Source organism: Perognathus longimembris, chromosome 19 (assembly GCF_023159225.1).
Source record: "Perognathus longimembris pacificus isolate PPM17 chromosome 19, ASM2315922v1, whole genome shotgun sequence".
NCBI classification, from domain to species: Eukaryota; Metazoa; Chordata; class Mammalia; order Rodentia; family Heteromyidae; genus Perognathus; species Perognathus longimembris.
Window position 1 is genome coordinate 14,667,952 of NC_063179.1, and position 20,930 is coordinate 14,688,881.

Here is a 20,930-nt window from a genome sequence, read left to right on the forward strand (position 1 = left end):
ACCTAAATATGGTTTTGCTCAGAATTATAACTCATGCATCATATAACACAATCCCACCCACCATACATTTGAAGAGATTATATCTTCATGAGTTTCTAAAGAATTCTGAACATTAATTAGAAACTATCACTTACCTGTACAGCTTTGTAAAGGAGACTAATTTACCCTATTCATAAAAATAAATAGATTCACCATAGCATGTTGACTATAATCACTTATATTCCCTGGGGGAGGGGGAATATAATACTTTTAAAAATATGTATAATTTTCTAATCCTAGAAAAATAGTTTGTAAGCATGCCTTTCTAGTGCCCATGTCTAATTGGGTAGGAACTTGTCAGTCATCTGTGATAGTGGTTAGTAAAGCTAAGTTTGTCAAATGAGCTTATTGTTTAAAATCCGAACCCCTGCATCTGCTCAAAGCTCTAATGGAGTGAATTTTGAACTGGCATATCTGTTCAGGAAAGAAAGCTTGTGGAGCTGAGATCATGTCTTTATTGAGATCTGTCTAAGGCCTGCAAAGGTAATTGAGGCATTTTTAGGCCATCAGAGATCAGTTCCACTAGCCAGTCAGGAAAATGCTTCTGCAAACCAGAGTGCTAAAAGACTACAATGTTGTAGCCCAAGAAGAAGTCTGTGCAGTTCTTAAAAGTTAACTGTTGTCTGTAATTTACAGTGTGGAATAAAGCTCCTAATGGACATCAGATACTGGCAACCTCTTGGTAAAGTAGGCTAAGTAAGGTTATAGGTTCCTGGCTAGGTAGGGTCAGCATCCTTGAGTCAGCTTGAAGAAGTTACAGAAGATGAATGATCTTTCCCTACCAGCTCCCCTTTAAGGTCAAGGTACCAGAGTAGTTTTTGGGAAGATGAAGCAGGATATACTAGAGACATGGAAAACAGTGGTAACAAATGTACAAGAGTGGAGACTTGCACTTGTGAGAGATGGTTCTTTAACCAGTCTATGAAGAAAGTTGCAGGTAACCCAGCAGAAGGTATGCATGCTATTGGAGCCACTGGGAGGCACTGCCCATTTCATTCCATTTGGGTTAAGATCAAGGACGGCCTGAGAGACATCTGGAAGAAACGGTATCTTTACCCTCAGTACCTCTACGTGGTAAAAGCAGATGGGACTCCATCGCATGCAGCTGATTCCTGCTGGAAGGCTACTTTGGATCTGCTGAAACTAAGATTTTGGGGGGACATTCTTTTTGTGGTAACCTTCCCACTTGTGAGTTGACTGGAGTTGATTTGCTCTACTAAAAATTGGATAGAGCAAAAAAATAAAACTATGTATAATTAAACTGGGAGTTGGTGGCTCACGCCTTTAATCCTAGCTACTCAGGAGGTTGAGATCTGAGGATTGCAGTTTGAAGCCAGCCAAGGCAGAAAAGTCTCCCTAAGATTCTTATCTCCAATGAACCACTCAAAAACAAGAACTGGCAATGTAGCTCAAGTGGGAGAGACGAAGAGGCCCTGAGTTGAAGTTCCACAACTCACTACAGAAAAAAAGAGTGTTTATAATGTATTACCTACCTTTACTTTCCTAACAAGAATATTTTAGTGCCCTGTATTAATCATTATAATAATTAATGCCTATAGTTAACATATCCATTGAAATGATTAATAGTGTTCTCTCTCTCTCTCTTTCTCTCTGTCTCTCTCGATCTCCCCCTCCCCCCCCCCAGTTGTGGGGCATGAATTTGGGGCCTGAAATTGTCCTTGACTTTACTTTGCTTAAGACTAGTAGTGCCTGACCACTGTAACTCTAGCTTTACTTTGGCTTTTGGGTAAATTATTGATGCTAAGAGTCTGGGACTTTCCTGCCTGGGCTGGCTTCAAACCGAAATCTTCAGGCTTCTTAGTATCTAGAATTACAGGCATAAGCCAACAGCACCTGACTGTCTTTCTCTTTTCTATATTTTGTATCCACACATATACATACAAAGGTAACTGTAGAGACAGAAAAATAGAAATGTATTTATATAAACATGTAGATGTAGAGATAGAGATAAATATTTGAAGATATACTTATCTTGATGATTTGTCATTTAAATTATTTTTTTCTCAAATGATTCATTAGTGGTTTTATGTTCATGTTAAGATGAAAGTGTAAAAAAAAAAAAAAAAAAAAAGCCGAGCGCCAGTGGCTCAGGCCCGTAATTCTAGCTACTGAAGAGGCTGAGATCTGAGGATAGTGATTCAAAGCCAGCCCAGGCAGGAAAGTCCATAAGATTCTTATCTCCAATTAACCACCAGAAATCTGGAAGTAACATTGTGGCTCAAATGATAGAGATCTAACCTTGAGCTGAAGACTTTAGGGACAGCACCAAAACCCAGAGTTCAAGCCCAGGACAAAAAAAAAAAAAAAAAAAAAAAGGAAAAAAAATGTTGATATAAATTCAAAGGGGTTTTAAGTTCTTACAAAATGCTGAACTATTTAAAATATGTAATTATAAATATTGTGGAAAAATGTTTCTCGCACTTATGGTAATTATCACAGTAATTGCTTCTATAAAAAATGTAAACACTGGGCTAGGGATATGGCCTAGTGGCAAGAGTGCCTGCCTCATATACATGAGGCCCGATTCCTCAGCACCACATATACAGAAATTGGCCAGAAGTGGCACTGTGGCTTAAATGGCAGAGTGCTAGCTTTGAGCAAATAGAAGCCAGGGACAGTGCTCAGGCATTGAGTCCAAGCCCCAGGACTGGCCAGAAAAACAAAAATAAAATAAAAAATGTAAACACTGGATACAGAAGTCCATAAGGAAACTTCCTTTGAGAACTTTTAGAATTGTCCTAGTTTCAGAAATTAAGCATACACTTTTTAATCATGGTTTTTAGTCCCAAGAATGAATTACTAGGGACAGTATTGCCTTATCAACACTTGTTGTGTACATTGATTATAATCTCATTTTTCTGACTGACTTCCCATAAATACTGTTTTTTGAGGGTTATTCTCCCAACATCCAAGCAGAATTTTGCAGGCAGGATACAAAAATAATCTTACTTGGATCATGGAAGTATAATATTAAACAAGATTGGACATTCTATACATGTTAAATAATAATTCATAGGCAAAGAATATTCCAATATATATTCTTTCTTAAGTGTTATGAGACAGACACATAAATTAACTGATTTTAACACCTAAAAGACATTTGTATTTTTCCTTTTTTATGGTCACTGAAATCCACTTAAACAACTTTTAGGTATAGGGAAAAGATTCTTCTTGTGCTAAAACAGCTAATACAAAATATTTTTTTTTGTTTGGGCTGCAGAGATTGCTTTCAATATCAGCTCTTTTTATTAGGAATATAGTTTTGACTCTCTTAATGCTAAATTTAGGAATTCATACATTAGCATGTTACAAAGGCAGTGGAAAGTATAGAAGTGCAATATGAAAATCCCCTCATTATGAACTCCTCATCATATATTAATAATAAAGATAAGTACTCTTAAAAGCAAAACTTATTGGTCGTTCTAAACAATTCAAGAGTTATTATATCCCATTTGTTTATATTATATTACATTCCATTTGTCTATCAGCTAGCTATCTGCCTACCTCCCTCCCTTTCTCCCTTATAAAATTCTCATGAAAGTATTTGAAATCCAGTTTCTAAAACTGTTCAATCTTACATAACATTAGGTAAGATAATCTAATGAATATTAAGAAAGTTAGATTCAAAACATGAGAATAAAATGTTTTTATCTTAGGAAATTTACCTGAAACATGATAAAACATAATGTTACTTATGAATTTCATGTCGGGAAGAAACAAGTGAATCTAATCTTGAAGTATATCCTTTTTTTTCACATGCATTCTTCATTCTCGAGAAAACTTAACTTAGATTACTTAAGAATTAAAATGACCAAGAACTTTTTTATTCACAAATATGTCAACACAAGCTAAAGTCATTTTATAGTTAATATTGCAATTGTTTCACTACACGTACACACATGGGAAATGAAAAGAAAATATTCTTAAATTGAGAACTCTAGTACTTGAAATATTATATTATATATTTCAATGTATCACATTTTCTTTCTAAAAGATTAAGCCCACATATTACAGCATGATTGGTTTTCTTGAAGCATCTTTGTTACTATTTATGATCCATCTAGGCTCTGTCTTTCCTTAGAGGCCAATTTGCAACAATGTATATTTATGTGACATATACACCAAAGTGCTGTCACTCTTTTGTTTTGTTTTGACAACCTGAGTCTTGAATTTAGGAGGCATTTTGTCTCTAAGCTTATTTAGCTCAATTTTATCCTCTACCCCTTGATGTGCAGCTCCATGTTTGGCCTTCTTGGTAGTTTACTGAAGCTAAGCGTCTCAAAGACTTTCCTGCCTGGGGTGGCTTTGAACCATTATCCTCAGATCTCAAGGTCTTGAGAAGCAAGGATTGCAGGGGTAAAGTACTGGTGCCCTGCTACTGTCAACTTTCTCTGCCACTTCGCCTATAATATATGGTGGTATATTACTCATATATGTTGTATGATGAAATATTAAACACTCTGGTTAGCTTCCTTCATACATGTTAAAATTTGTGAGGGAGAAATGTTTTCCATTATTTCTGATGCTAAAAAGAGATTGATAAATAGAATATTTTTTCTCTATTTAATAAGGGGGAAAAAAAACTAAGTGAAGAACCAAAATTACTTGGTGGACGCATGGCAGGGCATTGGATTGACTAACATTTGAGTGCATAGAAGTGAAAAGGAAACTACAAATATGAAACCTGTTTAGAAAGGTGACATTCACAAAAGCTTCTCTTACACACAATTTATTAACTCAAGCAATACAGTATTTTAAAACATAACGTCAGAATCACCTTTGAATTATACCATAGCCTTATTATGCAAACCATTTTAAATGTTGTTCCAATTACTAAGTAGTTTACAAAAGAACAAACATAAGTTTCAACCAAGAAAATTATAATAACTTAATACATGTATTGCTTAATTAGTAGTACCAAGATTATTTAACTTGAATTGAGTCCATTATTTTTTATATTTTTTAATGTTTTATCTTTCAATAGCTGTACAAAGGGGGTGCCATTTAGCAAAGCATACAAAGTATTTTGATCAGTATCACCTTCAACCTTCAGATCCCTCTTCCACCCACCCCTTCTCTTACATTTCTTAATTTTGTGGTATTTAAAATATATTACTGACTGCATTCTCTCTTTCTCTTCCTCCAGATATAACTGTTTTTTGTTTTCTATTCAATATTTTCAGTATTAGAATTGCCTTGCAGTTTTTCATTATTTACAACATGAAGAGAAATATGGCATTCAGTCTATCAGCATATATCTATTAAATCTTTGGGGTTATTTATCCACCCTTCACTTGAGAAAACTTTCCTGTGCTTCTCGGACTGAGAAACCCAATCTTCATGTCTGCCCAAGCTCTTTGGTAGTATTGTGTGTACTGGAGTAATATATTACCTCATTTCCTTTATCTTTCAAAACATCTACAGTTCAAACCTCCCTTTGTTACTTTCAGAATTAGACAAATCTGTCACACACTTGACATAGCATTGCCTATACAATGAATCAGTATCTGAAATTCAAAATAGGTTTCATTTTTTATTGAACCGAGGAGTGTTTTTTTAATCAAATTGAGAAATATTGAAAATAGCTAGATCCTCTAATTTCATAGGTCAAATCAAAGGCAGCAAAATATAGATTCCCATCTACTTCACAAAACTTATTCATTTTTTCAATATCACAACATCACAAGTTCTTCATGCTAAAAAAGTACTGAGTCTTGTGAAAAAAGAATAATTCCACATATCTACAGCATAATATAATAACAAATATTAAATAGAGTTCTTGTTTCTCACAAATATATAGTCCATATCATTCTTCCCAAAACGTTGATTCCATAAATGAATGTAAACCTTATGAGCAGGGGTTGTTAACTTTCCTTCTATTGTACTTCTCATATGTAAAACAGATTCTGAGCCCTCCATCCTGTGACTAACTATGCTGTAAGACTAACTATAAGACTTTCATGCCACCAAGGTACATTGCCAAATCATGAAGCCTGTTCTGAAGATCACTGTACTTGCAAAACTGATTTGATGTAAATTGCTGTGCTAAGTATGCAATGGAAAAGAAAGCAATGTCTCCATCAAATCAATACTTTCTTTTTTCTTCCTATCATTTCAAATTTTAAAATGTCAGTTTTGTCTTTGATGGATTGCTTTTGCTGTGGTTTTCGAGTCTTCACTGCATACACATTGTCAATTACAGCCTAGAAATATGTACATTAGAATGTTTTTAGAATGTGTGAGGACCAAGAATGACTAGAAAAGACTATCACCTGAATCCTGACATTAAATAGCTGCCTATATATGTGCCACATCTACTACTTCTATGTTATTTCCTCAGATTGAAAATAAAAGTATCACTAGTTATTAAACAATGCAAAAAGATGTCCTTGATTTCCACATTTCAGACTCATATTTCTTAAACAAAAGTTACAAGAAAATTAGAAGTCCATTTCAAATCAATAGCAGCATGTAAAGGAGCACTTTAGTAAGTGAGCGATTCAAAACCACTACAGTCAAGTCCTACAATAGGAAGTTCAGTTTTCATTTCATGATGATATTTTGTATGGAAATGTGAGGAGTATAAAGAAAGCTTGGGTGTGTATCAGGATTTTTAAAAAATAAAATTAGAGCTCAGTTGCGCACATTTTCTCACAGAACATTCAAATACTTGATTCAAATAGTACAAAACACATTCTTACCTGCTTCCACTGTTAGACAGAGGGAGTGGGAGGTAAAATGCAGCAAGTAGGAGAAAAGCAAGAATTCGAAAAATTCATTGAGAGGAAGCAAAGAACGAATAGCTGGTGTCATGAGGTAAAATAAATAACACTCACCTGGGTCGGTAATGGAACCGAGCTTAGTCTGACTCAGTAGCGCGGATTTCCTCCTTGCTTGTGCCTCATGCCTTCTCTTCTCTTTTTATAGTAGCTCCGCGGCTGAATCTTCATGCATCTCCGCGTGCCTCTCTCCTCAGCATCACTTTTAACTCAGACAGGCAGGAAGCTGGAGCGAAAGCAACTCTCTATCTGATTGGTTTCCATCGCGCGTTTCTGATTAATAAGACACGTCCCTCAAATAGGAAGATATTGCAGCTGATGGCGCTGCAGGGCTCCAGGTTTGAGGTTGGGGGAGTGACGACCTCTTTGGGCACTGTGATTTGCAAGCGAATAAAGTGGGAGGGCTCAGAAGGGCGGCTTTGTCAAAGAACTCCCATAAGAGATAATAACCCAGTGTTTTTAGCCTTGGCTAATCAGCCCTGTTTAATCTGTTTGCAATTTCCAGAGAAAGGTCTCAGCATGTCTCCAACCTGTAAACCATCTTTACAAAGTATAAATCACATGGGGAGTGCTGTTGCTCAAAAGGAATTTTGTGTCTATTCCTTAACAAAATTCGCTGCTCCCTATCTCAATCCAGTGCCCCAAATCCAACTTTAATCAAATGAAAGGAAGAAATCCTGAGTGCATTCATCACTGAGAATGATGAATTTTTATCTGGGTCTGTAGGAATTCATAATGTAAAATAATCTTTCAAAAACAGTAATTTTTAAACAGCTAATGACTGACGTCTTGACGTGTTCTCTCTCAGCAGAGGGAACACTTTCAAGCCTAGTTTCAAATTTCTAGAACACTTTGCTTTTTTCTGAATATGTGATAGAAAGTATTTCAACTTACCTGATGACCCATTGTGAGGGTCTCTCACACAACTCTTAGGGAACTTAAACCAAAGCAGTGAAAGCAGACTTCAGAAGGGAAGTGTCTTTAGTTCTTCTGTAAATAGTACAATAAGAAAGATATTGATTAGTAGATAAATCCTTCTGAGAAGAAGTTCTACTAATACTTCTACGAAATGCTCAGTGGGAATATGGTTTGCTTTACAACAATCTGTTAAGTCACAGTACCTAAATAGCTTAAGTGGCAAAAAATTATCAATATCTTCTTTGATGCTTCAAAGGAAAACAGACAATAGGGAAAAAAAATCCTCATTTCTTTCTTCAGTCAGGAAGCAAATCCATAACTTGTATAAACAGAGTCCATTAAAGACTTGTGTAACAGGGAAATTTGTTTCACAAAAAGAGAGACAGATGTTTAAATGAAATTTCACTTTCCCACCCACCCACCCTCGAAAAAATGCATGCTGACTGAAGATGGAGCTAATGATTATGAAATAATTATGGAATAGCAATGTAGAAGGTGGGCAAGAAACTGATTTCCAATTTGTTTATTGACAAATGAAGACAGATAAAGGAGGAGAAAAATAAAACTTTATACATATTCCACGGATGGATAAATTCAAGTGGTTCAGACAGCTTAGCGAATTCTTCATAGAGGCTAAGGGTTTTCTTGAGGCAAAGAAACTTAATTTGAAATTCTCAGGCTCCTTCAGACTTACTTATTCCAGGTCTATGTGTTACTTTAAAACTGCATATTACAGAAACTTCTGTTAATACTGATATAAACGCAACCTACATAAACAGGGGAGGGGGGAAAGGCAAACAAAATGTTAGCATAGTTTGTGCTATCTATTCATAAGTAAAAGCATTTGTTCACTAATAATGTTAACTTCTCACTGTAACTCAACCATAAGACAAAACTGTGCTGTGTGAAATACAAATTGCAATAGAGTATTCTGTAACATGAAGTTAGTTTAACAATTCCCAGAAAAAGGAAGGTAGAAAGTGTGACCAAATTAAAATGGTAGCTATCTCAAGAATCAAAGGAATTTCTCTGTCAGTTCTCTGAAAACAGAGATTAATATGTCAGAATTCCAAAAAATGTCTTATGTTTCATTAGAATGGCTACTTGTATGACTTCAAATATCAGAAACAATCTATATAAGTCAACATAATTTTTTTTGTTTGTTTAGTTTTTAGTTGGTTGGTACTGTAGATATGATATTAGCAAGAAAAGGTCACCAATCTACAACTAAGACAAACTTCTCATCCAAAACTAGCTTTAATACTTAAAGTGATAAATAGAAGTGTTTAGGAAAAAGTTTTACACATAGAAATATTATTCATTTTTATTATATTTAGCAAAACAATATAGTTCCCTGTGTCTTTAGACATTAAAATCTTTACAGTAAATGTAAAATATTTTCCTAAATATTATTTTGAAACTACTTTGAATTGACTTTTTAATGCTTTTGCAATTATATTAGTTTATGACATGAAGATACTTTATAAACTTTAAAGTATAGGGCTGGGAATATGGCCTAGTGGCAAGAGTGCTTGCCTTGTATACATGAAGCCCTGGGTTCAATTCCCCATGACCACATATATAGATAATGGCCAGTAGTGGCGCTGTGGCTCAAGTGGCAGAGTGCCAGCTTTGAGCAAAAAGAAGCCAAGGACAGAGCCCTGGGCCCTGAGTTCAAGGCCCAGGACTGGCAAAAAAAATTTTAAAAAACCAAAACACTTTAAAGTATAAACTTTCTCTAATCTTTTAATATTGGTCAACTTTTAGTTTTGTGGCCATCAAAACTAACTGAAATTGCTAGGCACTGTTGACTCACGCATATAATTGTAGCTACTAAGGAGATGTACATATGAGGATTGTGATTTGAAGAAGCCATGGGTGGAAAGTCTGGGACATTCTTATCTCCAATTAACAAAAAGAAAATATAGCTGGGATCAATGTGGTAGAATACTAGTCTTGAGCAGAAAAGCTCATGGACAACAACCAGACCCTGAGTTCAAGCCACACAACAACAACAACAACAACAAAAGTAACTGAAGTGTTCCTATCATATCTACTTTTTTCCACACATGGCCTATTTATTATTTCCAAGTGTTTATTTTCTTGAATTCTTTTTATTAACTATCTCACTGTCACTTGGTTCCAGTTTCTTTCAGTCTTTATCCTTCCATTTGAATTTACTATAAAATGTTATCTGCACATTTGTAGGACTGTACTTACTTATTATATTTAGTATTTTAAATTTTTTACTAATTTATATTTTATTATTACTTTAAAATAGTTTTTCAGAGGAATTGCCATTTTATTTTTGAAAGTGCTATTCTTACCTACAAGAAAAAAATGTTATTGAGAAAGACTTAAAAAATAGATACAATTTGCTCTACTCATGTAATAATATACATCCCTTCATCATTCGTATTTCTCTGAGAAGTTTTAATTTGTCCAATCATTGGAGAGCACCTAGCTCTTAAAATCAAGTGTATCTGTTTTGTAGTATCCCCAAATGTCATTGGAATACCCATAGGACAACTGCACTTTCTGGTGGACCTCAGTCTCATAGTGCAAAATTCTTTCTGTCCTTGAACTTGTCTTTGAAATAAAAATCCTTAAGCTCTATTCGGCGAGGCAAAATTGATTATTATCTGTGCTACATTCTCTTTTTCCTAAGGGGTATCCTTTTGCAATAGTGGAAAATATACTACCAATAAAAATGCCTTGCTACTTACTAATCTTTATGTTTTCTTATCTGATATGTGAATTCTATTTCCTAATAACATTCCCTTGATTGTTTGTAGGAGTTTGATTCTATTTTAAATGAAGTGCTCTAGACAAGAATTATATATAAACAGCTCAGCATCCTACTTTGTCTGGGTATGGATTTGGCTTGTTCCACTTCCTTTTATCAGGGAATGGACATCTGCCTCATCAACTTACCTGTAATTGCAGATGTGGATGATGTCATACATATGTAAACTAATATTTTAAAATTTTTCTGAGTAGATGACATTCCCTGTTACCTGCTTCATTTCTTTCAATTCCATACAGCTCAGAAAAACTACCTTCTTACCCTCTGATATAAAATATATTTATTTTGGGCTTCTGTGATAAACTTGGTGCAGTGGTCCTATTGCTCAGAATCTGAAAGAGACTGTCTCATCCGTTTGTAATTCCAACAGACCACCTTATTATAAGGAACTTGCTGTGAGGAGCTTTCCTGTATTGTGAAAATCACTTTTGTCCATTACAACTCATTTTGCCTACTCAATGAAGAAAGATGATTGAAAGAACAGGAGCTGAGTCAATAATGACTAGAAGACTAAAGGGTTACTTTAAAATTGAAGCAAACAATCAAAATAACTTTCAAGTAACACCCCTGTCCATTTTAATTAATTGGCTATAAGTTGTTTGATATATATTAACACTACACAAGACTAATCATTAAAAATACAACATTACACTAACATATCCAAAGTAATATTAGAACATTATTATTATCTTGTGATCTTCTAGTCTTCCACTCTATATTGTAAAAGTCACAGAGAAATGAAGTGGAGACCTGGTTATTAGATTTCCTTACTTAAAATTTAGCAATCTGGTTTCTTTTTCAAAACACACTATTTCATGTGCTTTCTGATTTTCAAAATGTCCTCTTTCCCTGGAACTCTTCTTGTTTTAGATACTTCGGTTAATCTAGAAGAAAATTACACATCTTTGTCTTTGCTTAATTTTGAGATTGATCTATATCATTCTTTTAGATTTTAGTTATTAAGTTAAAAAAAAACAGCTGTCGTAACAACAACAATGAAAATATACTATGCTACCAAATATGAAAATGATATATACATACACATGTCTATATATATATGTACATATATATGGAGACAGAGAAATCTTAACTTGGGAGAGCTTAGTATTAATAACATATTCAGAATTTTTAACTATTAAAGATAAGCAGTACCTCAGACCTTCAAAAGAGGAGCTTATCCATGAAAACAGCAGAAATTATGTAATGCACTGAAAGTAAGTTTCTTAGTAGGCAGTTTATTATTCATTTGTGAATATAATGCCATGGTCTTGTTAAGAGCAAATGCTAATGGAGCTGTCATACGTGACTCGTGCATTTGAGGTACATAACATGCAGAGATTTCAGCTAGTGATTTCCCTTTCTGGTTTTTACCACTGGAGACATATCTATCTATCTATCTATCTATCTATCTTATTGTTTTTGTAGGGGGAATATACCAGGTTACATGTGTCAGAAAATGAGAACAAGTGTTTCTGAACCATGTCTCTCCTTCCCTAGCTATCTCTCAGGTTTCCCACCCATCGCCACCCACAAAACGTACAGCTCACTTCCCACACAGTATCTAGGGAGCATTTGTTCACCCTTTGTTCTACCTTTTCTGTGCCCCCTCACCGTCCCAAAGATAAATAAACTAACAACCAAGAAAAAAAAAGACAACAATAATAGGAAGAAGTGCAGCAAAAAATATTTTTTCTTTTACTAGGAGTTCATTTCATGAAATCTTATTTTATATGATTATATGCACATAGTTATTGAACCTTTGTGATCTATGCCTATGCGTATCCTCTGTCGGCCTCAAGTCAAGCATGTCCCTTAAAGACAAATTTTGTTACTAGTTGTTTACTCGTCTTTCCCAATTTTCATGTATTTGGCATTGTACTGTCATATTGTTAAAATTATAAAATGTCATACTATGTATTTGTTATGCATTCTTCTGATCAATATATTATAATATGTCAATAATAAATATTTTTAAAGATATATAAAAGAAAGAAAGGAAGATATCTGTCTTAGATGGGTGGATAAAAGCAAATTAAAAGCTCAGAGTTAAATGTATCATCTGTTTAAATAAACCGCATATGAAGAAGGTCAGGAAACCAGTTCTTTGCTACAAACACCAACATACTAGAGTAGAAACGTTGAATTTCTTCTTTTAAAAGAGTAAAGAATTAATTTTTACCCTGAAGAATTAGAATTTCTCTAGAAGTTTTCTGTTTAAACTACAAAATATCTAAATATGTATGTTGCTTCTGTTGGTCTTATTTTAGCATTCACCCCTGCTAGAAGGCTTATGTGTCTGGTTGTTACCCTGGTCACATATTAGAACAGATTGAGCCTCAATTTCATGTCCTGGGGTGGGAGAGAACTGCAGATTCTCTTTTTTTTAGGTTAAGTTTCATACAATGGCAATTTTAAAGTGGCCATGTGCTGTGCAGGTAAGTCAGGTAACACACACAAGCTACAGAGTTGATCTAATGGGCTTATGATTTCAGGTGCTGGTGATGATTAGGAAAAGCTGAGCCTATGATGTGTGAAGGGTGTGGTAATTCCCATCTCAGTTGTTCTGAATGCGCTGTGGTGCTGTTTTCACTTTCATGTGCTTCCACGCACTATTCTTCTGCCGAGAAGGCCAAGCTGTCTGTTTTTCTGCAATCCTTTGAGACAGAGTGCTCCCTCCTCTTTAGTCTGTACTCAAATCTGTTTGTCTTGGGCATTCATAATTTCTCCATCAATTTATAAAAGTAAATTTAGGGAGTAATCTAATATATCCTTCCACTTCTTTCCAGCTTTCTTGGTTTCTTGAGAATTGACAATTCTGTTGGGATTATTTTTGTATACATGGTGACATTTTCCTTTTTCAGTTGTCAGTGTTCTTTCTTTTTTCTATACTCTTAATATTTGGACTATCATGTGACATTTAAAGTTTCAATTCTGATCATTTCATTTTGAGGTTCTATAGATTTCCAGCATGTGTGTGTCCATACCTCTACCCTAGGTTTGGAAATTTTCCTGCTGTAATTTCCTTGAACAGGTTTTGTTTGTATTTCATTTGCATTACCATTCCTTATTCTACCCTAGGGAGTTTTAGCTTTGATCTGTGTATCATATCCAATAGTTCAATTGTAGTCATGCCTCCTCATCTACCCCTTTCTTTTTCTTAATGAAAATATTTCTTCATTTTGTCTTTCTTACCTGATATACTGTCTTCCTGGTTTAATCTGTTTGCAATGGCAGTTACAGCACCTTTTATTGGTTAATTGAGATATTCATCTTCAACATTTCAGAGGTTCCCCCACCATGATTTCTATGTCCTTGTTGAATTCATCCATGTTGATTACTGTTACATCTATGCTTCAAATTGACTTTCTTACTTTGTTCAGCTGTTGTGTTCATACTCTGAAGTGACTAAGAATTTGCATAAACTGATTTTTTACACTCATTGTCTGACATGTCAGACATTTCAGAAGTTTTGGATTCAGTCACCGAAGAGCTATCAGATTTTGAAGGAGACACTGAAATTTGTATCCCTTCTGATTTTTTTTTACTCTGTACAGTGTTATAAGATTTGATTACACAATCAACTTTTTATCACTGAAAAAAAAATTTTCCCTTCTTTACTTCATTATACTCTTAATCTAAATAGAACAACACTGCAGCAGCTTCCAAAATGATACAGAGATGAAAACAGTGAAAATCCAAGAAGAATAAATGAACATGAAAAGATTATGTTGTATTGGATCTATGTAGCTTCTGGTATGTCAAAAGTACCTAAAGGATTTATCTGTACATCTGTCTTCCTGCAGAAACTGTAGCCAGGAGAAAAGGAGCAAGAATTTTCTTCCACATTGTATTAAATTATTGCCTTGAGAAACTATGTCTAACCATTAAGTCACATCAATAGGTATGTGTGAATATTTGTCAGAAGGGGACATTGATCAATTTATTTGGCATCTGTGAAAATTTAATGTAATTTTTGTGCTTGGGTGTGTTACTAGTTATCAAATCCAGTATTTCATTACTTATGAGACAAGTCCTCTACCACTGAACTAAAATCCCATTTTTTTCCTTTCCTTTTCTTTTTTAATTGACACAAGGTCTTATTACATAACCCAAGTTAGTCATCAAATGATTATGATCCATATGCCTCTATCTTCACAATACATGGGTAACCAACCTGAACTATATTTCTGATTCTCTTTGTCTTCCAAATAAAATTCAAAGAGAACAATTTGATTATAACTAGCTAATCTCAAAGGTGACTTTTTTCAGAGGTGGCAGTATATAATACTAGAAGGTAGGTTATCCTATATTATATTAATATTAGTTAAACTAATAGGATTAGTAGGTACTTGAAACCTAATCACACCAGAAAATTTCAAGGACTCAACTAAAACTAAAATGAAACATAAATTTTATGACTCAATGATGTTTCTCGGTTTGCAGTGGACTGAATATGTTGAGATATTCCTGATTGAATTAGTGTCACAGTGTAACAAATATTTATCAGACCAATAAAAATGCACACATTGGAAATTCTTGTTAGTTTAAAGGCAGTTTAAATGTTATTTGGCAGGATTTTAAGATCCACTGACAAAGTGAATTATAAAGCTGTGAAAGTTAACAGGTTCCACAAAAAAAATGTATTATAAAAGTTATAACAAATCCAAACTTTAAAAAGGTGGATCTGTAGGTGGTTATAATTTAGTTCAACGCTGTCAATAACAGAGTAAAATACACTGATTTCATAGATTCCAGTATTCTTCAGAGAACATCTAGCTATGTTGGGACACAATTGTATTAGAAAATTCCACACTAGAATGGTCAACAACCTGTAATAAGTAAGAATAAATACTGTACTCTGGGTATGGATTTAGTTTTCTGGTTCATACAACATCTGTGTAAAAGTCACCATCAAAGGATTTGCCTTATATTTTCATTATTATTTTTTTCTACAATGCTACTTTGGAGCAATGAATATACTTCATACCAAGGAAAGTCAGAAAATATGACTAAGCTGAGAGAAATTTCAAGTATGTTACCTTGGTATTATAACACAGGCTATGATCCTTTAAGGAAGTTATCTTTGGTTTCACATGGGAGAGATGCATCAAAAAGGTGTGACAATGTAATAATGACTGAAATGACTGGATATGGACATTCATACGAGAAGCTGTGTTGCACCTATTCTCCCGTCTATCAAAAGCGCTTGCTATAATCTGTAATCTCTGCAAACCATAATTGGTGCTAGGCACCATGTTCCCCAAATCACTTTAATGTGTGATTCCAGGTCAGAATTTCACAATGAAAGCCAATCTAATGAGATTTGGAGTAAAATGAGCTTTTAAAAAATACTGTTCTTGGTCTGGGGATATAGCCTAGTGGCAAGAGTGCCTGCCTCGGATACACGAGGCCCTAGGTTCAATTCCCCAGCACCACATATACAGAAAACGGCCAGAAGTGGCGCTGTGGCTCAAGTGGCAGAGTGCTAGCCTTGAGCGGGAAGAAGCCAGGGACAGTGCTCAGGCCCTGAGTCCAAGGCCCAGGACTGGCCAAAAAAAAAAAAAAAATACTGTTCTTTAGAGCCATTTGCAAAAAGAAACAAGTGGATACACTATTCACAGACACTATCCATTGACCTTTTCAGTACTATTCATTTTAGAGCTTCAAGTTAAGATAGTGTGTGATATACTTCCTGTCTGAAGAAGCAGCTCTTTGAAATTGATGATTGTGTCTCTGACCTCACTGTCACCATTGTTTCTGACATTACTGTGAAATCTACATGTTTTAATACTTAATTTTATTTTATTGACTAAATGTGATTTTATACCTGAACTTTGGAAACACCTATTACTGTATTTTGTCCATTTTCAGAGACAATTGTTTAAATACTGTTTAAGATCTATTCCTGGTCTGTGCCTTCATATAAACGTACAGCTTTTGATAACTTCCCTTGTTCTTCATGTGATAACTATATTGCAAAACTTGTTTATTCCCTATACTTCACTTATGGCCTGACATTCTATTACCAGGCAGTAAACAAACAAATAAGTACAGACTCAGAGATTGTCATGTTATGTATAGGAACATAATTTTCAAATACTTATAAAATTATTTTATTTAAACAGTGCCAAGATGAAAAAATAAATGTAAATAAGATCTCCTTGGTTCTGAAGAGGATTGTATTGCACTACTAGAAGAAAAAATGGACAACCTGTGGAAGGCTGCATTGTGGAGGCATTTTGGTTGTAATGTCCATAGGCACAGAGGTGGTTTGTTTTTTTTTCCCTAGAGTTTTGGTCAATCATACTACCTTTCAGATTCTTGCAATCATAGGGGTAAAATTCAGCCAAGATGTGAAATGTATTCCTTATAGTAAGGGGAATATTTTCCCTGGAGAATAGACAGGCCAACTTTTTTTTTAGGGCTGAATTCCCATTAGAGTTTGGGTACCTACTGAGACTGTCTATACAGAGTTCCTAGCCCAAGTTCCAGCCTATAGGATTGACATCATAGTAAGATATAGTGTCATATACAGCATTAAGAGAAATGTACAGAACTACAATGAATACATCATTATTGGGTGCATCTGATCTCCAGGTTAAGGTCAACTGGGCTGTGTCTTTGTATTAAGTTAAACAACTATTGTTGCAGAAACTACTGTCAACCCACCATAATTCATTTTATGACTTATTAAAGTGTTCCCTTCATCTTCGGGTGGGTCGAGAAATTAAATATTTGTAATACAGAATGATTTTGGTTTGCTACTTTGAATCTAATACAGGCTGATTACTTCTGAGTTGAGAAGTTTTAATTGCAATGATTTCTTTCAGAAACCATGTGACTTTGTCCTCTATTTTATAGGTTGCCTTTGTGTATCCTCATCTTTCATACTTAATTGCTACTGATAAGCACTTTCAATTTTAGAAAGAGTAATAATAAACGTGGATTAAATGAGTTTTTTAATAAATAGCTATGGAAAAGTGTTTATGTCACTGTAGTCCAGTAAACATATGCTATGCTAATAGGCTAATGTGGATATTCACTGAGCCATCATTTTTGGAATACCAATTTTAATTAACAGGAACAATAAAATGCCATCAGTGATCTTTTCAGGATGACTTTATGCCTTATAATTTTCTTCATATAAATTATGTATGGTTATAATACAATGATTCAAGGCATGTTTACATTAATAACCCAGTTTTTATCTGCCTATACTACTTTTGTCCTTATCTGTATATATATTGAACTCACCAACAGATATGTCTAGCTTATTCACAACAGTTATTAAAATTAAATGTCATAAATAAATAATTATGTACATGAAATAGCTTCACTAAAACTTTATTAGGAAACAATTCCACTTTCCATGGAATAAAAGCATGTTGTCTCTCATGAGAGGTCTTCTATTAGCTTTTATTCTTTAAATAACTTTAATCTTTTAATAGGTGTGTGTATGTGTTGCATGCGTGTGTGTGTGTGTGTGTGTGTGTGTGTGTGCCCGTGTGCTTGTCAATAGTGGTATGATCCACAGTTCTTCTTCCTTCTGATCTTTCTCTCTCTTTCTGTGTGTGTGTGTGTGTGTGTGTGTGTGTGTGTGTGTGTGTGCTTAATTGGAGGTAAGAGCCTCATAGACTTTCCTGTTCCAACTGGCTTTAAACCCTTTTCCTCAGATCTCAGACTCCTGAATACCTCAGATTACAGGCATAAGCCAGCACCTGACTCTTATTCTTTTTCATATACTTTATTCCATCACAGAAGATGTATTTTTTTTAATCTAAGTACCTGCTCAGAAATAGTAACTCAAGGGCTGGGGATATAGCCTAGTGGCAAGAGTGCCTGCCTCGGATACACGAGGCCCTAGGTTCGATTCCCCAGCACCACATACACAGAAAACGGCCAGAAGCGGCGCTGTGGCTCAAGTGGCAGAGTGCTAGTCTTAAGCGGGAAGAAGCCAGGGACAGTGCTAGGCCCTGAGTCCAAGGCCCAGGACTGGCCAAAAAAAAAAAAAAAAAAAAAAAAAAGAAATAGTAACTCAAAGTATAATTAGCATACAACATAGTTGGAAAATGGAATGAATGAGTAGTATAAGGTACAAAGTGCATGACAATAAAATCAGAAAAAATATGATTATAGATATCCAAGAAAAGCTAAGATGAAATATTATAGATATCCAAGAAAAGCTAAGATGAAATACCAAACCTAAGATGAAATACCAAGTCAAATGAAAGTCTCCAACAGCATTTTTTGTTTTTTTTTTTTTTTGCCAGTCCTGGGCCTTGGACTCAGGGCCTGAGCACTGTCCCTGGCTTCTTTCCGCTCAAGGCCGTTTTCTGTATATGTGGTGCTGGGGAATCGAACCTAGGGCCTCGTGTATCCGAGGCAGGCACTCTTGCCACTAGGCTATATCCCCAACCCCTCCAACAGCATTTTAAGTGGTGATAACTGCAGCACTTAAGTGAAAGGAAGGATTTCTCCCAATAATTCTAGAAAGGTACTTAGAACCATGACTGACTGGCTTTAAGTAATTTCTGCCCAATATTATTATCTTCAAATAGGCAATATTTGCACTGGAACTCCACTTTGGGATGCCTGAGAACTTCTCCAAGCCATACTTGATAATGAGCCTCTTCCTAAATAAACATCCGTTCTTGGTTTCCACAGGGATCACACTTGCATCAAAATCTGAAATCCTTTCCTGTCTATCCCTGTCCATTCTACTTTATCTTCAGAGGATAAGCTCACAATATGTCACTTGTACTTCTAACTTTGTTTTGGACTGCAGTTCCTGGAGGACCCAAACTGACACTGTAATCACCATAGAGCTTGCCTGGGAAATAGTTAATAGGATAGAACTTGCAGACTGACTGGGTCACTTAACAAACATTGAGAATCATTATGGATTCTGAACATTTTCTAGCATAAGACCTGAAGTACAAAAAAAAAATCAAGCTGTGATTTCAGAAAAAACAAAAAAGATTTAAACGAGTGAACTACTGCTTTGCAAAAACAAGATTTTTGACATTGTTCAAAGATCTGGAGAAATAGTTACAAACAAAAATCAGAGTTGTTTGGTTATCGCTACTGTGACTTAACAGCTTCTAACGTGACTGTGAGAACATGATCATAGGTATTACACAGGAAAAAAAAGACTTTTGACAGACAAAAACTTTTGATGTTTAAGGTTAATGTGTATACTGTAGCAAGGTTAATCTCTAGAAGAATCTGGCAATAGCAGGTCTTTTCAGTCTGCATAAGGCTTCCTCATACCTGGAGTTGGGTCCCTTGGTGATTCACAGGGAGGAAGAGCCAGACACTAAGTCTACAAAATTGAGCTTGTAGTATATAAGCAAGCAAGCCATGAGACAGAAAGGTCTCCCAACACAGCTTCCTCATACCTGGAGTTGGGTCTCCTGGTGATTCACGGAGAAAGAGGCAGACTCTAAGTCTACAAAATTGAGCTTGTAGTATATAAGCAAGCAAGCCATTAGAGAGAAAGATCTCTCAACACATGTACATTAAAACAAGGATACTCTGTTTCAGAGTTCACATTCCATATCCCTACCACTTGTGTTTACCTGTTGTGAACCATGGGGGGGGGGAATTCAACTCACTGAAATAATTAAGATCAAGCACTGCTAAAGAACATGTCTGTTGCACAAAACAGTGGCTTATCTTACCTCCTATGTTGAATTTTAGAATTCCCCCATTTTACAGGCCACTTAAAATGAAAGCTAAGCATGTACAAGATAGGGATGAGTGGGCAATCATAAAGAAGAAACATGACCATATCAAGTCTCTGGGAGTTAAGAGCCAAAGGCTGATAGTATTAGTGGGGAATGGAGTAAGAAAATAGTTGATCAATGAAGGTAGGATATAAACCAAAATGAGCATGAGATCCTTTATAGTGCAACTACTTTGGGGATAGGTGACTTCACAGCCTGACTAGGCCTTGAGTAAATAAGAAAGAATCACTGAAGGAACTGTAACACAGAAAGAAAAAGATGAAATGTTGAGGCAGAGGAGAGAAAAGCTCAAGGGACAGGCATACAGCAATGGATGTATTAAGTAGGGCCTGTAGAAACATCAGAAGATTTCGTTCCAATAAATGGTCAAAAGGCATACTTTCTAAAGCTGCCAGGATTCAGTGGGGTTATGTTGTGGCAAGGACATCAGCTTCATCAAGTTTAATGTTGGATTTCTTTCATAGGTTAGTTTTGATTTTCTGTCATTGATTTGATTTGTTAGTAGGTGTGGCAAGCTTAGGGCCAGACTGAATCTCCAGAATTCACAAAGCTACAGTTACCATAAGAGGACTGGAAAGAATGGAAAGGGGACATGGGAAGACCAAGCCTAGACTGAAATGT